Source organism: Macaca thibetana, chromosome 5, assembly GCF_024542745.1.
Source record: "Macaca thibetana thibetana isolate TM-01 chromosome 5, ASM2454274v1, whole genome shotgun sequence".
Taxonomy (NCBI): domain Eukaryota; kingdom Metazoa; phylum Chordata; class Mammalia; order Primates; family Cercopithecidae; genus Macaca; species Macaca thibetana.
In genome coordinates this window covers 164,006,463-164,029,909 of record NC_065582.1, presented here as the reverse complement: position 1 = coordinate 164,029,909, position 23,447 = coordinate 164,006,463, and the positions used below count along the sequence as shown (strand labels likewise).

Here is a 23,447-nt window from a genome sequence, read left to right as displayed (position 1 = left end):
AATATTATTCAGTCTCTCAAAAGACTGATGTGAGGAATAAATCAGATACATCCTGTGACATGCTTGGAAAATGCAACACACATAATATGCCGGGTTGGTAGATGTTAGCTACTAACATTATTGACTGTCTGGTCTTGTTTGTTATCTATTCTAGTCTTATCTCTCCTAGTAGAAATTTATGATTCTTGAGAGCAAAAACTGTTTTAGATATATTTAATACTTACAAAGCAAACACACACACACAAACAAGCAAATGCTATTAACCAATAGATAGATGTATGGATTTAGTGCTTCCAACGTATCATATAAAGTAGTAATATGTAAATTCAGTTTTTGAATAACCCAATATGTTTTGCAAGACATATATAGAGATGAAAATTTAGAAAAACCTCTGAGCAAAGAGTGGTAGTGTTTATTAAAATGAATCTCCATGAGGGCAAGACTGTGTTCTCTAGAATAGAGAATGGGTGCAGAGTAGGCATTTCATAAATACTAATGGAATGGGTGATTTAAAAAAATTAGCTCTAGGATATGCCAGAAATTCTGACTATGTTTATTAACTTAACTTTCACAATACTATAAGACATAATTATCTCTACCTTAGTTAAGAACTGAGGTTGGCTATAAGTTGAGACTTAACTATAACAATGTAAACAAAAAAAAAAAAGCTTATTTTTATAACCTAATGTAATGAGGAATCTAAGTTTCACTGGCTATAGTTTAGCGGTTCATTGTTCAGAACCAAGGTCTCTGAAATTCTTTCTGTTCTTCATTATGGTCCTAAGGTGGTTGCTGCAGCTCCCGTTAGCACACTCTTGTTATAAATTAGGAAGAACAAAGAACAGAAGAGCACTTTTCCCACCTGGGGCAGTCCCCTTTAAGGAGGTTTCCTTGAAAACCATGTTTCTAAGAACTTTTACTCATATCCAATTGGCTACACTCATTTGCAAATGGAAAAGATAGAGGGCTTCCCTTTTTCCTCCTCCTCCCTTTTCTCCTCGTCTTCCTCCTCGTTTTGCCTGCCTGGTCACGTTGTTACTCCTAACAAAAACATGGTTCAATCATTAAGGAGGAAGAAACTGGTTATCGAGTAGGTACCAGTAGTCTCTGTCATCGTCTCCATTTTATAGATGTAGGAAACTGAGGCTCAGCCCCATAGAGGTTTTACACATTGGTTTTACTGTGGCTTTTGAGGATTTGATTTACCTCATCACAGTGTCTTCTTTGGAGGACCTGCAGAACAAAACCCTCTTGGTAGTGATTCTTGAGTAGTCAGCAGCTTGTTGAAGTTGTAGATGGTGCAAATAGTTTTGTGTCTGTCTTTACTTATACCCACTCCTAAGAAGTCCCAGAAAGTGAGGAGGTCTGTGTATGACAACCATTGGAGAATATTCTACTATGATTTTATTTTTCTTTTCCAGAATTTCCTTGCTATCCTACATACTTTTTTTTTTTTTTTTTTGGACAGTCTTGTTCTGTTGCCTGGGCTGGAGTGCAGTCGTGCGATCTTGGTTCACCACAACCTCTGCCTCATGTGTTCAAGCCATTCTCATGCTTCAGCCTCCTGGGTAGCTGATATTACAGGTATGTACCACCATGCCCTGCTAATTTTTGTATTTTTTAGTAGAGACAGGTTTTGCCATGTTGGTCAGGCTGTTCTCGAGCTCCTAACCTTAGGTGATACGCCCACCTCGGCCTCCGAAAGTGCTGGAATTACAGACATGAGCCACCACGCCTGGCCCTACATGCATTTCTTCAAGACATTTCTTCAAGCTACCTGAAACTATTATGAAAAGAAAAAGGTGATAAGTGGATAATAACATGCATACACATGCATACACACAAATCCATTCACACATATAAGTGCATAAAATGTAAGCTCTGAGAGTTTATGTAATTAGCTTACATTATGGGCAATTAGAGATGAGTCAGGAGTCTACCCTATCTCCTTGACTCTAAAATCTGTCCTCTACCCTCTCCAGCAGAGGTTCTCAACCCTGGCTGCACATCAGAATCAGCCAAGAGTTTTAAAAACCTTCCATGCTTAGGTCAAGTCCCAGACACATTGTAAATCGGAATCTGTGGGAGTTGAGCTCTGGCATCAGTATTTTAAAAAATCTCCCCCAGATGATTCTAATGCAAATCCAAGGTTGAGGACCACTACTTTTCAGATACTCTTAAGCAAAAGAAATGAAGTGTGATGTTCTGTAAAGAGAGTACTTATTAAAAATTATTGGAACCTATCCCAATGGTTTTCTCACCTGCTTTGTTTTCTCCTAGTGGAACCAGCAATATGCAAAACAGATTAAAGCAGAGTTTTCATGGTTGGGGGAGCATCTGGCTCCACTTCTTTATCACCCCTTGACTCACCCCATCTCTTGCAGATGGACCTTGTGGCCACCCACAGGACAGTGACCCACCTACTTCAATGCATCCCTTGGAATTGATGTTTTAACAAGTCAGCAGACATTCTGACTATTAAACTAACATGCATGACTTGGGAAAAGTCTCAGTCTTGTGGGTGACTGTGGTGTTGTCTTTCCTTCTGCAGACGAGCCTCCAATTTCCATCTCTCTACCTGTGGTTATTCAGAGGACAAGATGCTAAAAAGAGCCCCAGGATCAATAACAGAAACACACAGATATTGTCAAGGTTATGCTTTCTCTCAGCTCACGTGGCCTTGTGTGGGTGTTTTATCCCCACACCCCCAGGAGTGCAGTTAATCATGTGGACCTGTAATGCCGAATGCTCAAACTCAAATGTCTAGAGAGGCCAGGCAGAGAGAGAATGTGTGAAGTTTCCATGTTTTGGTAGATGCTATGGGGAATTGGAGTGTCTGTGTCCTTCCTAAAAGCATTTATATTTTTAAAAATATTTGAAACTATGTCTTGGCAAACAGACACATACACACATATTTTCTGGGCATAAGGTATTTTAGTGAGGTGCCTAGTGAGGTGAAATTTATTTTATTTTACATTTTAGCTGTAGAGGCTGTCAGTTGCTTTGTTAGGTGGACCCAGCTTGTAAGTTTAGAGCATCATTCTATTTTCAGGGAAGAGTTATTCAATATCATGATGGCACAATGAGTGTATGTGCGTGAGTGTGGAACAGAACATTTTGAACCTTGATCAAACCTTCTCCCTCCAAAGTCACTTGGCTTATAGTTGATCAGATAACTGTAGGTACAGGCAATTTTGCATAGAGGGCAAAGTGTCACCTAGAAGAATAGGATGCAACTAGAATCTCTTTGATGGACTGAGATGGTCCCAACTGACTGGTAGGAAAAACCCAGATGTCCCTAAAGAGAGTAGCTTTCTGATAAGGAAGAATACATGAGTGACAGAAATCATCGTAGTCTAGATGTCTTGGTGTGATCACTGGCCAGACCCTCCATTTCTCTCTTTTGCTGACATTTGGAAGCAGAACTGGACCCATTTACTTTATTTTATTATTTTTATTTCCATAGGTTTTTAGGGAACAGGTGGTGTTTGGCTACATGAGTAAGTTCTTTAGTGGTGATTTGTGAGATTTTGGTGCATGCATCACCCGAGCAGTATACACTGGACCTAATTCATAGTCTTTTATCCCTTACCACCTTCCCATCCTTTTCCCCAAGTCCCCAGAGAGAACTGGACCCATTTAGATAAATACATCCTTCTAAACTGAACCAAGTGGTAAAGGAGACAACAGATTTACTGCTAATATAAGAGTAGAGATATTTTAATAGTTGTTTGGAATTGTGATGGTATCTGTACCTTGAAGTAAAGCAGGAGAAGCTGGTGACTTCCTTTTGTTAGGTTGTGTACCTGACACTCCACCAGACATTGCAGGATCTGCAAACAAGATTAAGTCCTGTTACTGCAGAGCTGCAAGTTCAGTCATGTGGAAGAGGGGAAGAAGCTGGAGCAGGTGGCTCAGTGATGTGAGGGTGGAGTTTAGCATGGCAAATCAAACAAATACTCAAGTAACTGTAATTTAAGGAGAAATAAGTCTGATACAGAGCCACATTTATGAGATGTCATGGACACACGGTGAAGGAAGAAAGCCCATGTGGTTGGACACCATTTCCCAGCATTTAGAACAGCCTAAAGTAATTTCATAATGGAAACTTGGCAGGGAGAGTTTCAGAGTTAAGCAAATATAAAGCAATGTGAAACAATCTTGATGAATGCTGCAGAAAGGAATCTGCAAAAAAGGGACTGTGTGGCTAATGAATAACACCTGATGTTTACCTTCCTAAGCTTGGAGCCAACTGAGAAGTAGATGCTATGAGTTAGGTAAACGGGGAACAAGGATCAGCTTTGTTAGTAATAAAGCTGATTGAAAGTGCAGCATGGGGCTGGGCGCAGTGGCTCATACCTGTAATCCCAGCATTTTGGGAGGCCGATGTGGGTGGATTGCCTAAGGTCAGGAATTCGAGACCAGCCTGGCCAACATGGTGAAACACTGTCTCTACTAAAAATACAAAATTTAGCCAGGCATGGTGGCAAGCACCTTTAATCCTAGCTACTATGGAGGCTGAGGCGGGAGAATCGCTTGAACCCAGGAGGAGGAGGAGGAGGAGGTTGTAGTGAGCCAAGATGGTGCCGTTATACTCCAGCCTGGGTGACAAGAGCAAAACTTCATCTCAAAAAAAAAAAAAAAAAAAAAAAAAACAACTGCAGTGTTTCTGCTCCTCAACTGAATTCCAGAAGACTTGCTTTTAAAGAATTAAACATATCCTCTAGGTTGAAGGCAAAGGCAGCTGTTGCTGTCTCTGTTTCTGTCCTGCTCTTCTGTTTTGTCCTTATGGGGATTAGGTTTCTTATGGAGAAGGAGAGATGCATTCTGAACGGAGATGGTTCTGAAAAACAGGACTGAAAGGGCTAAGTCACACTTGCTTAGTTTCTTTAGAAAGGTTTTAGAATCTCCTGTTTTTCCTCTTCTTCTTAAGGAGGAACTATAAAAATGGGGAGCAGAGGCCAATTATTTCCATGGAAATACAAAAATGGGAAGAAGGGGGTCCTTCCGATCCTTTTACAAACTTTTCACTCCAAAACAAAGGAACAATTAGTCCTTCAGTACTTTCTTGTGTGCAAAGAGCTCTCTCTCTTTTCTCTGTTTCTCTTCATCTAATTTTTACTAATGTAGGCCTTTGCCATTTATCTGTGACCCATGATGGCATCTTCTAAAATATGCATAGTCTCTACAGTGTCAATATTTGAAAAGATGACTTGTTTTCTCTTAAATTCCATGCCTGTTGGTATTTTCTTGTGTCTAGCAGCACAAGGCAAGTTATCTGCCTTTTTCATCTCACATTAAAGTTTTATCTCTCACTTGAGGATCGTTTCTCTCAAAGAAACAAAGGTTTTATCACTCACTAGAGTAACTGTGTACACAAGATGAATAGAGAACAACAAACCCATGTTGAGATGCTGATGTTGGGCAGTTAGCTAGACAATTGAACTGAGCAATACAGATCTGTGTAAGAAAGGCATTCAGCTCATTTCTGAATATGTGAAACTTCAGTTAAGTCTGACTTCCTGGGGATCCATGCCATAGCGTTTATCTCTCTGTATCTTCAGTAAATGTTCATGTCTTTTTCTCTTTCACCATCTTGAGTCCCATGTCTTTTTTAAAGGAGTAAAGTCCCAAATATAGTAGCGCATTACAGAAACTCACTATTTGTTGAATGAATGAATGAAGGGTCATTTATCAAAGCAGCATAGTACTCATTTTGAGCACATCTCATGTAACCACTTTTGGACCAGGTCATTTTAAAGAAATGTCCATGAGGCAGAGCATATCCTAACTCTAGGTGTATATTTATTCTTTGTCTGCAGAATGTAGAGTAAGCACAACTAAGAGTTTGTGGATAGGGACAATCCTACCCTCTGTGTTTTCAAGTATAAAAGAAGTTTGCTGTGTTGTACATACTGGATCAACATGACTGGGTTATTGAGTTTCTGTAGGGGTCCTATCACTCAGAAGCCCTAACCTCTGGAGTCCTGTGCTATTATGTAGAGAAATACAAAGGGTTGTAATGGGAAAACAATGCCGTATTGTTTTCCTTCTCAGGGTCTTAGGAAAAAAACTAAGTGTGTTCTATAAAGATCTCCACCAAATTCTTCTACTTCCTGTTGTAGGTCTGGCTAGAATTGGGTTCTGAGGCCTGGAGCAGAGGAAGATTATCTCATTGAGATCAGGGGATGTCAGAACCTGAGTTAGAAAAGTAAGGGTCTGTATTAGCTTCCTACAACTGCTGCAATAGATTACCACAAACTGGGGAGGCTAAAAGCAACCAGAATTTCTCTTTTTGTAGTTCTGAACATCAGAAATCTGAAATTAAGGCATCTGCAGGCTTGGTTCCTTCTGGAGGCTTGGAGGGACAATCTGTTCCATGACTCTCTACTAACTTCTGGTGCCTCCTGGAAATCTTGACTTTTTTGGCTCGTAGACACATCACTCCAGTGTTAGCGTGCACCATCACATGGAGGTTCTCCTGGAATGTGCATGTCCAAGTTTCCCTCTGTTTGTAAGGATACTATTCATTGGATAAGGACCTACCCTAATCTAGTATTATCTCATTTTTTATTTGATTACATCTGCAAAAACACATTTCAAAAAAAGTTCATATTCTGATGTTCTGGGTAGATGTGAATTTTTGGAAGACACTATTCAACCCAGTACAGGGTCCAAGAAGCTAGAAGAGAATTCCATTAAAGCAACTGGAGTCTAGGTTCAGGATACTGTACCTGCCCCAAAAAACCAGGAAACCAAAGCCAAGGAGAAGAGAGCAAGTGTAAACATTTCCACATTAAGGGGTGGATAGAGATTAGGCATAGATCCTGTGATGAATATATTGGACCCCCTACAAGATTTTCTTGTTGTCCCTGGCCTGCATTGCATGGACACAGATGTAAAGTTAGGCATGATTTTGTTTCCCAGACATGTCCACTTACATAGAATTATCAGTGAGCAATGTAGACTTTACTGAAGATGTTATGGAGGAGGGCTTTGTACATTATACTCCGCAGCAAACAATTTAAAATTCATAGCACATGTTTTATTATTTTTCCTTCTAAAATGTCACTGACAGTTTATCTTTCTTGCTTTCTTCTCTTCTAATTCCAGAGTCTATCTGAAGTTCTTCTTCCTAGGTTACAAAAAACAATTGAATTCTCCCTCTGGCTCTTACTGCAAATGTGTACATCCTTATTTACCAATGCTCTCTAGAACAAAAGCTCTGCTATTACCATTATTTAGCCTTATCAGAAGACAGTCAGGATTAGTGAGTGCAAATACTTGTTTCTCATTGTATCCCTAAACTGGATTGTTAGCTATTTTGACAGCAAGGGCAATTATTTTCATCTCTCGGGCACTGTAGCACCAAGCATGTTACTTCCCACATGTTAGGAACTTAATAAATGCTGGTTAGTAATAACCATTATTATTAATACTGTTGATGTGTAATAATACTAATACCATTGATGTATAAGTCTGTATTTTTTGGTTTCCATTAAAAGTTTGTGGTGCTATAGAGATATCAAAACTTGAGCTTTTGAAGTGCCAGGTTTCTAAAGAAGTTGTTGAAAGGCTGGGAAATAATTTTCAAAAAGTTACTTATTTCTCCTCATGAGCAAGTTTCTAAATATATTTACATGCGTTCGAAGAGGGAGTCATTCAATCCAAAAATACTTATTAAATGACAACTTTGTGAACATTAGGAGATTCAAAGTTGTATAAGATAGTTTCTTCAACAGGCTTACATTCTAATTGCCATTATTTTTGTGTATGTAGGAGGAATATAAATCTTGTGGTTTGCTTTGATAGACTGGTTATTCAAATTCTCACTCTACCCCTAAATAGTGAATTGACTGTGAGCATATTTTAAGCTTTCCGAGACTCAGTTTCCTCATTTACAAAATAGGGAAAATAAGAGTATACAAAAGGATTTGGGGGAGGATAAAATAAGATGTTTCTTATTTACCAACATGGTGGATATTTAATGAATGCTAGTTATTCTTGTGATGACAAGTGATGATTAATATTAATGATAATGACAAGTGGTATAAGATTTTTTTGGAGGTGGGTTATTTTTTATCTAAAAAGCTAAGGAAAGGTTGTAGGGAAGATAACATCTTTGAGATAGTCTTGTAAGAATGGGTAGGGTTACCAAAGACTGAAGTAAGATATTCTTGCAGGGAAAATGGAATTAACACAAAGGTACTTTAGAAAAGACTTGAAGTGGGTTCAGACCAAACAGGAGATACTAGAGTATTAAAGAAAAAATAACCATCGTAAAATGTTGAGAGCAAAGTTTTGTGATCACACAATTGTATCTCACTTTTACTCTGTTATCTTTCAGGCCAGACTACAGCTCTTGGTGATATATTATACTTCACCTTCTACCCTCTATAGGTGTAATCACCTGGTACAAGATTGTAGGAAGCATAAAGCTCAAAACTAGTTGAACTCATCTAATTAAATAATCCTAGAGCTTCACATGTTTCCTGTGAGCTGTTGTAAGCACACATTTGACTCCTTTCTGAAAGTTCAGATTAAAAGGAAACAAACTTCTAAAATTAGAATTGTAATTAAAATTTGACTTTGATCAGTAGCAGCTGAGAGGGTCATTAAGAGCCTTGGATGTGCTGACACAGGGTGTTGTTGGGTGGATAAGGTGAGGAGGGAAGCGGGGAGATTGGAAACAAGTAAAAAAATTGAGAAAAAGCATTATCGAATTGCAAATATCAATGATTATGGGTCTATGGATGAGCGATTATAATATTAAAAACATTCTTGGCGGGCAGCCCGTATGGGTGTAGATAGCTGTAACTTCATCAGAGCTTGGCTTTAATTTGATTTTTGCAAACATGTTTTGGTTTCTTTTATTTTGATTGATTTCAGAGAACACTGGACAACAGCTGGGTGGAAACTGCGTCTAACCCTCTGTGAAACTTATCAAAAGATGTTTTCTGCCTCCTGCAAATCTTGGAACACACCATCTCAGAAGGAGATGTGTGAGGGACAGAGAAGAGAAAGCTGTGGGGAATGGATGGGTTCCCACACTGGGTATAGAAAGTGATAAGACTGAGCGCTGCCTTATCCAGAACCAAGGAGCAGTGTTCAAAGAGGGAGAGATGAAGGAGTTGAGAGCTTGCTTTTGTTTCCCTGATAAAGAATAATTTATTGCTGGCATGAACAGTGAGGGTCAATGTGGCAAAACAATGCAAGAAAGATAGTAGTTTTAGCTCTCTGTGAGACAGCTGTGTGTTGTGACTGCCAGAAAGACTAATGTGATCATAGGTTCCAATTATTGAGAATAGAACAAAATGATCATTACCCTTTCTCTGCACCCTGGGAGTTACGTGTTCACTTTTAAGTGCCTGGAATGCCCCATTGTCTTCCTGGTGTATCTCTAGTCATTTTTCCAAAGCTAGCTAGCTCAAGCTCACCTCTTAACACCTTTCCTGACCCTACATTCATCAGGCAGATTTAATCATTGCCATCTCTTGTGGGCTCAATTATACTAGTATGTTCATTACTTTGCATTGCTATATTCCTTATATAACCATCTGCCCTGGAGGGCAGGGTCCATGTCCAATCAGATTTTGTACCCATAGGACTTGGCACCTAGTAGGTGCTCGGTAGATATTTATGGGATTAAGTAGAACAGGCTAGCTGGAGCTTGTTTTGAGATCAAGTAGAAAGGTGGGAGAACCTAAAATCATGTTGAAACCCATCTGGAATCAGGTCATGCTTCAGTTAGCGAGTTGACTAGTAGCAGATGTCTTCCCAACTGATGGGGAAGGGCTCATCCTCCCATAGGAAGAACCACAGGAAAGGTCTACAGAGTGACTGAAAAGAGACACTCCAAGGGAAGGCAGAAGTGACTCTACCATGTCCCAGAAACAAGAATGAGAGAGTTATATGCAAAGGAAGAAAACGATTGTGTCATGCAAAGAAAGGACTCATGAATTTTCTTTCTTCTTCCCCTTTATTTAGCAATATGTGTCCATATATTTTCAAAGGAATTCAGACAGCCAAACACATGACTGGATTTATGCCAGAAATGGAAGCATTTTCTGTGGCTCTCAGAAAGTAATGCCAACAACTGAGGTCCCAAGGATGATGGACGCCAGAAACACCATATCGTAAGTAACATAAGTTCAGGTGTAAGCCAAGTCACGAAGACTTGAGATATCTCAGTCACCAGGAGTGAAAGGATGTGCAGAAGAGTTAAATTTTGTGGCATGGGGAATTCCAGCTTCTACTCGCCATGTGTCAATGTATTGTTGGTTATTGTATATATATTTTTAGAGTTCTTTCTGTACAACCTTTACAAACCATTATATAAAAGTGCTAGAATAAAAACTGAACAAGCATTTCCTATTCTGTATTTCAGATATAGTCATGCCTTGCTTAACAACAGGGATACATTCTGAAAAAAGCCTTATTAGACAGTTTTGTCATTGTGCAAACATCATAGAGTGTACATAAACCCAGATGATATGGCCTACTGCAAATGTAGGCTATATGGCACAACCTATTGCTTCTAGGCTAAAAACCTGTACAGCATGTTACTGTACTGAATACCGTAGGCAGTTGTAACACAGTGGGAAGTATTTGTGTCTCTAGGCATATCTAAACATAGACAAGGAACAGTACAAGTATGATATTATAATTTTATGGGACCACTGTAGTGTGCAATCTGTAGTTGACTGAAGCATTGTTATGTGATACATGACTGTATTATTAGGAATAGCTGAATGTGAGGGAGGAAAAAGGCAATAAGGAGAGAAAAGAAAACATTTGACACACAGCAGAAATTGTGAAAGATGTGTTGGCTTCTTAAAAAGTCGTATCAGGAAATGACGAATGATTTTGAAGAAGGATGTGCTACATTTTTACACATATGAAGGACTATAATATTAAGCAGGAATTGTGCCTGTCTAAATTTCCCCAGAGGCATAAATATAAGATATGTGGGGTGTTAGAACTTTTTGATTGCAATTAATATTAATTGACTTAACTTAATTTTAGGCAACACCCAAATTTATAAAAGTGTCAGGTGCTCACAGATCTGAAATTTAAGTTGAAGAATCTGGTCTTTCAGGAAACCAGAATCTTCAAGGTACTGCCATTGGGATACATTTGTTCCAGCATTTTTCCTTCTTACCTCCTTATACTCAGAATTTAAAGCTCTGAGAGTTACATTTGGATTGTCATAGCTTGGATCACGTGAGCACTTTTTGGCTAACAGAGAAGGGGACACCTCGACTGATGGTCCCATTAAGACAGCGTATAATGGGAAAGAACAATTCCCCTGAGAAAATCAAAGCTCCTCCTTCAGAAGAAGAGGGAATGCAATATGCAGAGCTATTTGTCATCTGCTGCAAATGCATAGACTGTTCCAGAAATTCCCTTTGACTGAAGGCACTCAGATGGGGGTTGAGTGACTATTTGTCAAACACATTGTAGGCAAGATTCAATAATTGAGTGAGTAATTGGACTACATAACCTTCTCTGTAACCCTGAAATTTTACGTCTCTGTGATTTTAGAATAAGAATCAAATCACAAGACTCCCTCCAGGAGGAATAATGAAACTGTCTTGATTATTCCTATTCATATGTTTATTTGAAAATATCTAGGATCAACCTGTATATACACAAACAAAAATACATTGATACGCAACCCACAGTGCCAACAGCTTGTAATTAAAGAACCAGACTAATGCAACATTTTCCCACTTACAACTCTTCCCCACTGCTAGCATTCGTCAAGCCTTCTGTTATCAGGCAATTTAGTTATACACAATAAAAACATACACGTGTGAGGAGATTTAAATATATTTTTCTAAATGTAAATTAAGGATCTTTATACAACTGCTCTGGTTTTTGAGCCTAGTTTATATTGGCTACAAACTGAAGCTGAAATAATTCTCCAGATAAGGTTATTTATTCTCATTTGAGAAGTACTAGAAAAGCTATGATAGGATTCTTTTAAATTTTAAAATATTTGGAATCTGTTACCTGGCAGATATTAATGACAGTTTCTTCTCCTGATTATATTATGGGAATATAGAATTCTAAAGGTGGAAGACATGTTGAGATGTCCTCTAGTACATGTTCCTGGGACACCAAAGAAATTACTTTAGATGGACTAGAGAGACACATGAAATTTGGAGGCTTGGGCTCTATTGAGGGAAAGGTGGAGAGTATATCAAAAGAATTTTCTGAAAGCTTTCTCTACCATGTCTGAATGTGAGGAGGAGTCTTAGATATGTAGCCAGGACTCCGAAGTATTAAATCTTCAGGGTCAGTTCACTGATTCAGGTGTTGAAGTAGTTCTCAACATACCTGCAAAACTTACCTGAGGGATATTTTCAACAACTCTAAATGACAGCAGTCTACTAGACAATGATTCTCAAAAGTGGGGAAGGGAAACACTAGGGGACATCAGAAACTTGAGAGTGTGTTTTAGCCCCATGTGAACTCCCTCACTGTACCTCCCTCACCTCCAAGTTTAGAGTGAATGATTTAGGGGGAAACTGATAGATGTTTCAAACTGAGATGGTCCCCCAAACCTACAGAGCATGGTAGGAAATGATAGAGGTTTGAAATTAGGATGTTCCCTGAAACCTGTAGAATATGGTGACCCTGAGTGTGCCATTGGCTTATAACTAGGGAATAAACATCAAATAAGACATACTCATCATCTTCTACAAGTTTTCAGAGGTAGGATAAATAAATGAGCTAACTTTTATAATGTACATAGCACAATGACTAGAACAGAATAGGTACACAGTAAATGGTATCGTTCCTTTACCCCTGCCATTAACTCTATTTCCATAGGTATCTCTGAATGATTCTCATTGTTAAATGCATATTTAAATTTGTGTTTCACTATGATAATCAGATATTTAGGTTAAACCTGGATCTCTAATACTAAGAAATTTCCCGTGTAATCTATGCATTTGGAGTCCTTGACCATAGAGTACCATTGCTATGCTTCTATGGAGATTGACGTCTTTCTTCTCTGTTGCCATGATGACTTTCACCATAGTTGGATGCCACTTAAAGGGTCTGAGTGGCTGGCACAACTATTTTAATGCATCATGACTGTGTGCTTCTGAAAGGAAAATGTTTTCTTGGAATGCAGTATAAGTTTAGGAATATCAAAGGCAGTCAGATACTCAGCATAATTAAAGGTTAAGTTTGTAGACCAGATATTCAAATCTTCCTTTCCTTGGAGGAGTGTCTGGTTGATTAAAACATTGGAGGCAGTATCTGATACAAACATTCCAGAGAGCATGTCAAAGAGACGTGGTACCAAAAAACAGCTCTCTGAAGCCAGGAGGTCAACTCCAGCCAAATAAACAGCACCAGAGAGGGAAAGATGGTTCAGATGTAATGCCCATGTGTATGGATGACTAATTTTTTAGGACACTTTTTTTCCAGTTCATGACTCTGAGGCAATTGCTAGATTTAGGACAGCATTTCCTTGCCCTCTACCACCTGGAAACACAGGAGTGATGATGTTCAAAGACAATGGCATTGACAGGATTATTAGAACTTCTTTAGTGTTAACTGCAACCTAACCCCTTTCTCTCTCACTCAAAAAAGCATATCCATGTACAAATGAGCTAGGGCTGGCATTTTTTTTGTTTTTGTTTTTGTTTTTTTTTTTGAGACGGAGTCTCGCTCTGTCGCCCAGGCTGGAGTGCCGTGGCCGGATCTCAGCTCACTGAAAGCTCCGCCTCCCGGGTTTACGCCATTCTCCCGCCTCAGCCTCCTGAATAGCTGGGACTACAGGGGCCTGCCACCTCGCCCGGCTAGTTTTTTGTATTTTTTTAGTAGAGACGGGGTTTCACTGTGTTAGCCAGGATGGTCTTGATCTCCTGACCTCGTGATCCGCCCGTCTCGGCCTCCCAAAGTGCTGGGATTACAGGCGTGAGCCACCGCGCCCGGCCAGGGCTGGCATTTTTTATAGGACCATAAGGCATAGGATATTTTCCATAGGTCACTTTCTTTAGGGTTCTATCAAGAGTGGTTTTAGGTAGTTCATATACAGGAATCAAATCACGTTGATACACACAGTCACTTTGTCCTATTTAAATTCTCTTTTAATTCTTTAGATTACATCGAGAAGAAAGACTCAGTTTGCTGCTAGTATTTCCTTAAAACATCTCAACTCTCTCTCTCCCTCTTGAACAGAGCAAAAGCCAGCTCTGATTCAGAATTCTCAGCTAACAACAGTATCTAGCTACAACTTAACAATATTGTCTGGTAATTTTATGCATTTTTAAACTTATCTTCTATTTTGGCAAGTGATCCTGGATTTCCATTTATAGTAATAATATAAAGTTTCCTTAATAAATGCATTTATTTAAGTCAAGAATTGAGTTAATTTAAATAAAAATATTTAAGGAAATAATAGTAAAGTTATATCCCATAGTACATAATAATGCAGATATGCTATAATAATTATACAGATAGGAAAATATTCTGACAGTGCTACTTAAGGTAGAAGTTTAGGAAACCCTGTTGTAGGAATAATCTTGAGTATGCTATAATAATATGCTAAAATAATAATACAGATAACAAAATATTCTCATAGTACTACTTGAATGTTGGAAGTTTAAGAAATACTGTTGTAGGAATAATCTTGAATTGACCCTAAGTTTTCAAAAAAAATTATTTTCAACTTTGATTATTACTAGCAAATATTTTATGATATATTTCACAAATGTTTAGGATGTTTCAGCACGTTATTCTGCTCTGGTTTAGAACTGCTGACCTACGTAAACACATTACGCAGAAAACATATAGAATGCAGAACTATTTCTATTTTAATTTTTTGGAACATGTTTCATGTTTATAATCTGTGTTCGTGCTCTTCTTTAAAAAGTGGTAATAGCAAATGGTTCTAAAAGGGTTTTGTTGGGGAGATGGCTAGTTTTCTACACAATACTTTGTCTTTTTTGTTGTAACACCCTTTTAGCTGGGTATGGATATGATCAGTAAACTATATTTTTTCATTTTTTTCTTTTTCTTTTTTTTTGAGACTGAGTCTCGCTCTTTCACTCAGGCTGGAATGCAGTGCTGCCATCTCAGTTCACTGCAACCTCTGCCTCCCAGGTTCAAGCAATTCTCCTGCCTCAGCCTCCTGAGTAGCTGGGACTACAGGCACCCGCTGCCACGCCCAGCTAACTTTTGTATTTTTTGTAGAGATGGGGTTTCTCCATGTTGGCCAGGCTGGTCTCCAACTCCTAACCTCAGGTGATCCACCGCACCCACCCCCCCCACCAGCCCACCGCCACCACCACCACCGGACTCCCAAAGTGCTAGGATAACACAATTACATTTTTTCATGTGGCAAAGTTCTTGCCCTTGGAATGTGAGCACACCTCCTCTCTGTTCTCCATCTGCTTCCTGTTAGCTGGCAACTGGATATGGCAGGAACTCAACTTCAGCCATACAGATGACATTGTGTCTAAGTAAAGGTAGAGCAGCAAGATGGAAGGAGCCTGAGTGTTGGAATGGCCAAGTGGAGCAGAGCAGCTCAGGGCCCCACATGGCACACATTGGAACTGTTATGTGACAGAAAAAGTCCATTTTCTTTTAAGCCTCCATATTGCTCTAAGTTCCTTTGTTACAGAAGCTTAGCTTTTACCTTAATATGATAAATAGGATACTTTTCCACCTCCCCAAACACTCTGTTAACATTAAATATAATTAGTTGGCATAATGAGAAAAGTTGGGAAAGAAGGTGTGTCACCTTGTGCCTTTGTAAATAAATTACATTTGACTCCTTCTACTGCAGTCTCTGTAGCTCTATAAGACTCAAAATGAGTTTGGGAAAGAGTATTGTGGACCAACTATTTAAATACACATAGTCACAAACTAAATAATAGCAAATCTGTTGCTTTACTCCTTAAGTCAGAGACTAATTCGAGGAATGTTAAAGGAAGAAAGTAATTCATTAGAAGGATTTAAGAAAGTTTATATAACCAAGGGAAAAAAATAGAAGATGCAGATTTCATTAAGGAGGTAGATTACAGCTCAGGGATGGGGTGGGGGTTAAGTCTGGATAGCAAGAACTGTTAGGGGTTTTCTCCTCCAATCATTTGTTTTTTATTCATGCCCTACTCCAGATTCAGATTCTTGGGAGAAAGAATCTATTTGACCAGTCTCCGTTTCTTATGATTACTCCTTTTCAGACAAAAGTGGGAGAACTTCATTTTTAGGTTCACCATGCAATGGAAGATGGACAGTTCTTCAAAGGAAGTTTGAAGCTCTACTACTCTGCCCTCAGTGGTGTACTGGAACCAGACTGCAGTGGCTCATGAGAGCCTATGGTGAACATTTCTTTCCGACTCTGCCTTCAGTAACACCTCCCTAGGGGCTTGAAAGTGGCCATGCTGGATGTATCAACACCATGGAAGTAGGCAAATGGTACAAATCAGAACCTTTTCTTCAAAGAAGTAGTTGTTAAACAATTACTAGCATACCACTGCCTATAATCTATTTCCTTCTTTTCACCTGGTATTTTCTTTTTTCATTATTTTTATTTTTTATTATTATACTTTAAGTTCTAGGGTACATGTACACAACGTGCAGATTTGTTACATATGTATACATGTGCCATGTTGGTGTGCTGCACCCATTAACTCGTCATTTACATTAGGTATATCTCCTAGTGCTATCCCTCCCCCCTCCTCCCACCCCATAACAGGCCCCAGTGTGTGATGTTCCCCATCCTGTGTCCAAGTGATCTCATTGTTCACTTCCCACCTATGAGTGAGAACATGCGGTATTTGGTTTTCTGTTCTTGCGATAGTTTGATGAGAATGATGGTTTCCAGTTGCATTCATGTCCCTACAAAGGACACAAACTCATCCTTTTTTATGGCTGCATGGTATTCCATGGTGTATATGTGCCGCATTTTCTTAATCCAGCCTGTCACTGGATTAAGTGACAAATGGATGGACATTTGGGTTGATTCCAAGTCTTTGCTACTGTGAATAGTGCCCCAATAAACATACGTGTGCATGTGTCTTTATAGCAGCATGACTTATAATCCTTTGGGTATATGCCCAGTAATGGGATGGCTGGGTCAAATGGTATTTCTAGTTCTAGATCCTTAAGGAATTGCTACACTGTTTTCCACAATGGTTGAACTAGTTTACAGTCCCACCAACAGTGTAAAAGTGTTCCTATTTTTCTACATCCTCTCCAGCACCTGTTGTTTCCTGACTTTTTAATGATCGCCATTCTAACTGGTGTGAGATGGTATCTTGTTGTGGTTTTGATTTGCATTTCTCTGATGGCCAGTGATGATGAGCATTTTTTCATGTGTCTGTTGGCTGTATGAATGTCTTCTTTTGAGAAGTGTCTGTTCATATCCTTTGCCCACTTTTTGATGGGGTTGTTTGTTTTTTTCTTGTAAATTTGTTTGAGTTCTTTGTATCATCTGGTATTTTCTATAGAATCTCATTAAATAGGCTGACTTTGCCTCAGACTTAAGAGTAATGGGACTTTTTCATTGACTTAGGGAAGATATCTAAAGAAAATGAAAAGTTTTATTTTATAAACATGCCCCCAAATCAATCTATAGTATTACTTGATTTAAACATTGAACATGTATGATATGTATCTAATTAAAATGAGGTTCTAGGGTAGCATTTCAGCTTGTCCAGTTCTGAGAGAGAGGTTCCAAAAAGGTATTCCGTTTTTGCTGGGGAACAAAAACAAGCCCAGCTTTAGTATCTGAGTAGCGCTCATCATACAGTCTTTGACAATTTCATATGTAGAAGTATTACCTTAGTGATGAATTGATTTTAATTTTGATACCACAATAATGAAAATTTATGATTCTTTCTTACATGATATTTATTTAATTTATTCATTTATTTAATACATTTGTATTGAGCACCTAAAAGGTATTTTAAATTTTGTATTGAAGATAGAGTAAATAAAAATATATCTCTAATCAAAAACTTGAGGCTATGGTAATTTTTTGAAAGTTTAATTCTGATTTCAAATTTCTAAGAAGCTGGATTTTTAAAAATATCCCCAAAATAGAAGAAAATAATCAACTGGCCGGGAACAGTGGCTCCCGCCTGTAATCCCAGCACTTTGGGAGGCCGAGGCACGAGGGTCATCTGAGGTCAGGAGTTCAAAACCAGCCTGGCCAAACTGGCAAAACCCTGTCTTTACTAACAATATGAAAATTAGCCTGATGCAGTGGTGGGCACCCGTAATCCCAGCTACTCAGGAGGCTGAGGCAGGAGAATCACTTGAACCCGGGAGGTGGAGGTTGCGGTGAGCCGATATCGCGCCATTGCACTCCAGCCTGGGCAACAGAGCGAGACTCTATCTGGAAAAAAAAAAAAAAAGAGAGAGAGAAAATAATCAACTTATGTCATATGAACAGTTCAAGCTGAAGGTATCTTTCTAAATGCAGAACAATTATTTCAATATAGTTAATTATTGAGAAAACACATATATGCCACTTACACCAAATATTGCTCTAAGAGGTTTATAAAAATTAACAAATTCTATTATACTAGTTTTACAGATGTGAAGCAAAAAACAAAGAAAGAATAAGTAATTTGTTAAAGATTACTTAGACAGTAATGAGGGAATCCAGGACTTAAACACAGGGGGTCTAGTTTCAGTCTATGCTCTTAGCCTCTCTCTGTGCTGCTCCCTGAGATGGCCATAGGATCTGTAAGTATAGAGATGGGGCTGATGGGAGGGAGGGAAGGTGGTCAGGTAGTGATAATATGGCAGCTCAACTGAGTGTGGAAAGTGTTCAGCGATGTCTTCAAAATGCATTTGTAAGAATGTTCTAAGCAGCATTATTCAAAATAACCTCAGATTTTTTAAAATGCCATGCCTATCAGCAGTAAAGTTAATTTAAAGAATGACAGTGAAGTGCTGTATAATGATGAAAATTAACAGGCTACTGATGTCGACAACCATGTGAAAAAGCATCACAAACCTAATATTGAGCAAACAATTGAGATACAAATTTTGCTCATTATTAGGCTCATGATACTGTATTATTCCATTTGCATAAAGATTAAAAAACTATATAAATGTAAAACTATGAGGGTAAGAAATCATAGATATGGTTACTTTTAAGGAAGAGGAAGAGATCAATGGTTGGAAAGGGATATGGGGGCTTCTGATGCGTTGTCAGTCTACTCTTTCTTCATCTGGGTGTCTAGGTGGTAGCTGCATGGGTGTGCTCACTGAGCGAGGAATCACTGAACTCTAGAGTTATGACTTTTGTCTCTTTGTGTGTTATACTTCAACACTAAAGTTAAGAAACACTGACGAGAGGAACAATAGGAAAAATGGTACAGCTGAGGCCAGAGAGAGGAATAGGTTGAAAAAGAAGAGAATTGGGGTTGAGAAGAAAAATCATTTATATATGATATATTTATGAATTCAATCAAGTAATCTTGATTGATTGATGTAGCTATTGAGGTCGACGAATTTTTCTGTAAAGGGCCAGATATAGTAAATATTTTTGGCCTTCCAGGCTACATATGGTCTATGTCACCTTCTTGTTAGGTTTTTTTTTTTTTTAACAACTCTTTAAAAATGTAAAGACCATTGTGAGCTTTCTGGTGGAAAAAATGAAAAGAGAAAAAAGAAAAAAACAGGCCACAGGCCATATTTGGCCTAGGAGTAGTAGTTTGTTTAGTCCTCAGCCAGCTTCTGGTGATGCTAAATGATAAAAATGCAGTTTTTTGCCCTCCATGTTTGATACATTCATTCATTCAACTTTACTAAATACCTTCTATGAGCTTTAAGTTGGTGAGACAGATATACACACCTGTGACTCACAGTGCACTATGATGAGGACCCTAACTTTAGTATCAAAGTGCTAGAAAAACACAAGAATGTGGGACTTTCTTCTTTTGATGTTAAATTTTAATTTTTCTTGAAGTAGGTAGAAACTTACCATGTAGAGAAAAGGGGAAGACATTCTACATAGGGCATGTACATCATTATTAAATCCACACAGGCATAAACAAATAGCATAAATTCATATGTTGTGTCTAATGTAACTCTGTGCAACTGGAACATGTATAGGGTGATGGAAGGCAAGTCTGAAGCAGTGTTTCCCAAATTTTTCATGTTGTAGCACATACAAAAAGTGAAAATATCCTCTTTGCTTGGAGCACTAGGTTACACAGATAAAGCCACTTGTGGCTGGAAGCCATGGGCCCAGGGACTCATGGAGATGGGGCTGATTGGAGGGAGGGAAGGTGGTTAGGTAGTGATAATATAGCAGGTCAATTGAGTATGGAAAGTAGCCAGAGATGTGTCTTGGCTTCCCCAAGCCCTCCTAGGCTGCCCTGAGACCTGAGTGCATTACTCTGCCCATTTAAATCCATTGGCAATCCAGTTGGGAAGTTCTGAAGAAATTAGGAAAGCCTTGATTGAGCAGTTAAAACATAGAGCAAGAGGAAGTTTGGTGGCTTTTCACAATCCAAGGCTTAGGTTCAAGTTCTTGTTTAATCACTTACTTGGTGGATGACTAAAGCAAGTTATTTCAAATTCCTTTTGCTTCCATTTCCTCCTTTATGTAAAATGTTACCTGCAGGATGCTGCAAGGGATCTTGTCAGGCTTAAAAATCAGATATACTGTGTACAAAGCTTTCACTGCAGAGTCAACTCTTGACAGATAATTTATTTATTCTTCACATCCTCCCAACCTCTCTAACTGCAGTTAAAAAAATATATACATATATTTTAGTATATATTATACTTTAGTATATGTTATACATATGTAATTAATATATATAATTTAGTATGTTATACATATGTAATTAGCATATATATAATTTAGTATATATTATACATGTATATATTATATATAAATATGTTATAGTCTATATTATACTATATATTATTAGGTATTATATAATATGTAATAGTATAATATAATACATATAGACTAAAAAATAATATATTTATATATATAAAATATATACATATATTTTAGTATATATTATACTTTAGTATATGTTATACATATGTAATTAATATATATAATTTAGTATGTTATACATATGTAATTAGCATATATATAATTTAGTATATATTATACATGTATATATTATATATAAATATGTTTTAGTCTATATTATACTATATATTATTAGGTATTATATAATATGTAATAGTATAATATAATACATATAGACTAAAAAATAATATATTTATATATATAAAATATATACATATAATCTTGACAAGAAAGCCCACACCCTTTCTGATCTCTACATCCACTGCCTGGGGATGGCAGTAGGGCTTTTCTGACATGAAGGGTAGAATAAGAGAAACTATAAAATAATGAGCAAATATATTACTGTTACATCAAATGATGACTTTTTTTTCTTTTAGAAAGAGAAAGGTCATCAATTCTTGGAACACTTAGATATAGGTTGTATTCTCAGTGTTAGGAAATCTCTTCTTTCTCTCTCTATCTATCTCTTTCTTTTATAAGCCAAGGGTGCTGGGGCTCAGTGGGCTGTGCCCTGGAGGTGAACTGAGGACTCTGGTTAAACATGGTTATGTTGGAAACTTATCACCTGACTTCAACAGAAACATCTGTGAGTTCATATTGGCCGAGTCCCTAGAGATTCTTTCACTGCTGAACATGCTACTTCCCAACTGTTCAAGATAGTGGCTCAGAGCTGTGCACATATTTCGAGATGCATTGTGCTGATTGGATTATTTTTAAAGCCTATTTCTTAAAGTATTCCCTTTAATTGCTTATCTTTGGACTGATGCTAGGTCTCAGTAAGGTTGTTCCAAGTCTAGGATCACAGAATGTTACTCTCCATAATTGGAAGTAGCCACCCCATCACTTTCCAAATGAAGAAATTGAGGCCCATGGGAGAAAAACCTTGCTCAAGTCACAGATATCTTGTTCTTTCTTCCTACTCTTTCTTTCTCTCTCATCCCCTTCCTCCTTTGTTTATTGAATAGCTCCCAGATGCCATGTTTTTTTTTCAGTGCTAATGATGCAGAAAGACACATGACATAGACTACTAAACTCCCAGTCTAGTGCAGTGGCAGTGAGGCAATCCACTTATTAATCTAGGCATGATAAATGATCGCATAGAGGGGCACGAAGAATTCCAAGACAACCTAGAAGAGGGGCAGTGAAATGAGACCTGTGGAGCGACAGGAATTGACTTGAGTGGAGTCTTAAAGTGGAAGATGAAGGGAGTGAGCTTTTAGAATAGAGATAAGAGAAATGATCTTCTAGGCAAAGAGAAGAGTACAATGTAATAGCATTAAATACACATTTAATTTTTCTGAATTCATATATTTGTGGAGAGAGACAGGGGGTGAGAGGGCAAGAGGGTGAGATAGAAAATTAGAGATAAAGAGAATGCAATTCAACATTAAGGGTGATTCTGCCTGCTCTTCTAGGCTATGCTTGTATGCTGTGCCCATCTACCCAGCCCAAGGGGATTATAGTTGAGTCTCACACTCATGGGACCTCACAATCGCCAATACTTCTCAGGTGTGTGTGAGTATCTCACCAAGCCAGCGTGACCCAGAGTTGTTTTGATGACATGTGTTTGTATATGCTAAGTATAGCAATGAAATTCCTCTAAGATGTTCTTCCACTTATAAAGGCATTCCTACTACGTACTTATCCATCAAGGTTTTGTTAAGGAGAACTAGTTTCCTGAATTGGCTTTAGAAAATGCAATCCTGTCTATTGATTCAACGAAGATAAATTTTGTGGCTGCCATGCACCATCTTGTCTGATCTTTTTTATTGGAAGTGGTGGTGTTGTTGAAAGAACTGTGGAGTCAATAAACAAAGTTAACTAAGTGCACAACTTTTACTTTCCCAGCTCTGTGTGGGAGCCTGGAGGCAGTGTGTTTCTGAGATACAGCCTCCCCATAGGTTATACCCAGGGGTTTCCATTATCTTTAAGCAGCACACACTCCAGAGCATCTTATTAATGATATTTAATTACATTGAAATTAATGATGTTTTTCATCTGATCCTGGGCTGATTTTACAGCTTGGAGATAAGCTGGGGCGATTTTGGGTTCTCTGTCTCTCCATCTCAGCAGTCAAGTGTCCCCTTTTATCTTAGTTGACTGCTTTTTTCCAGGTGCCCATTTTCTCCCCCTCCACTTACTCTCAATACCACTTCTCTCGTTTTCAGCAATAATTAGCTATCCCAAGTCACAGAAATAATCCATTTCCATAAGAGGGCTTCCAATGATGTGGACAATGGACTTTTTTTCTCAACGGAATTTAATTTGCATCTATGCTGGCCATAACTTCATTAGGTTTTGGAACACAGAGATTGTCAAATGAGCACTATCTGATAGCTCAAACAATACAGTCGTTTCAGCAGACTCTAATCTCATCGTGGTATACTTGAGTGCTCTGGGTTTTGCTGATGAA

The 23,447-nt window shown here is 38.2% G+C and overlaps 1 long non-coding RNA gene across 1 annotated transcript in view; it reads left to right on the top strand.

Moving 5' to 3' along the window:
• LOC126954492 (uncharacterized) overlaps positions 1-23,447 on the top strand; it is a 126,103-nt gene that overhangs the window by 3,625 nt on the left and 99,031 nt on the right. The window contains exons 2-5 of the long non-coding RNA XR_007725614.1: positions 1,469-1,584; positions 9,988-10,136; positions 14,121-14,271; positions 16,206-16,440. This is a non-coding gene — a long non-coding RNA (uncharacterized LOC126954492). The remainder of the gene's footprint in view (positions 1-1,468; positions 1,585-9,987; positions 10,137-14,120; positions 14,272-16,205; positions 16,441-23,447) is intronic.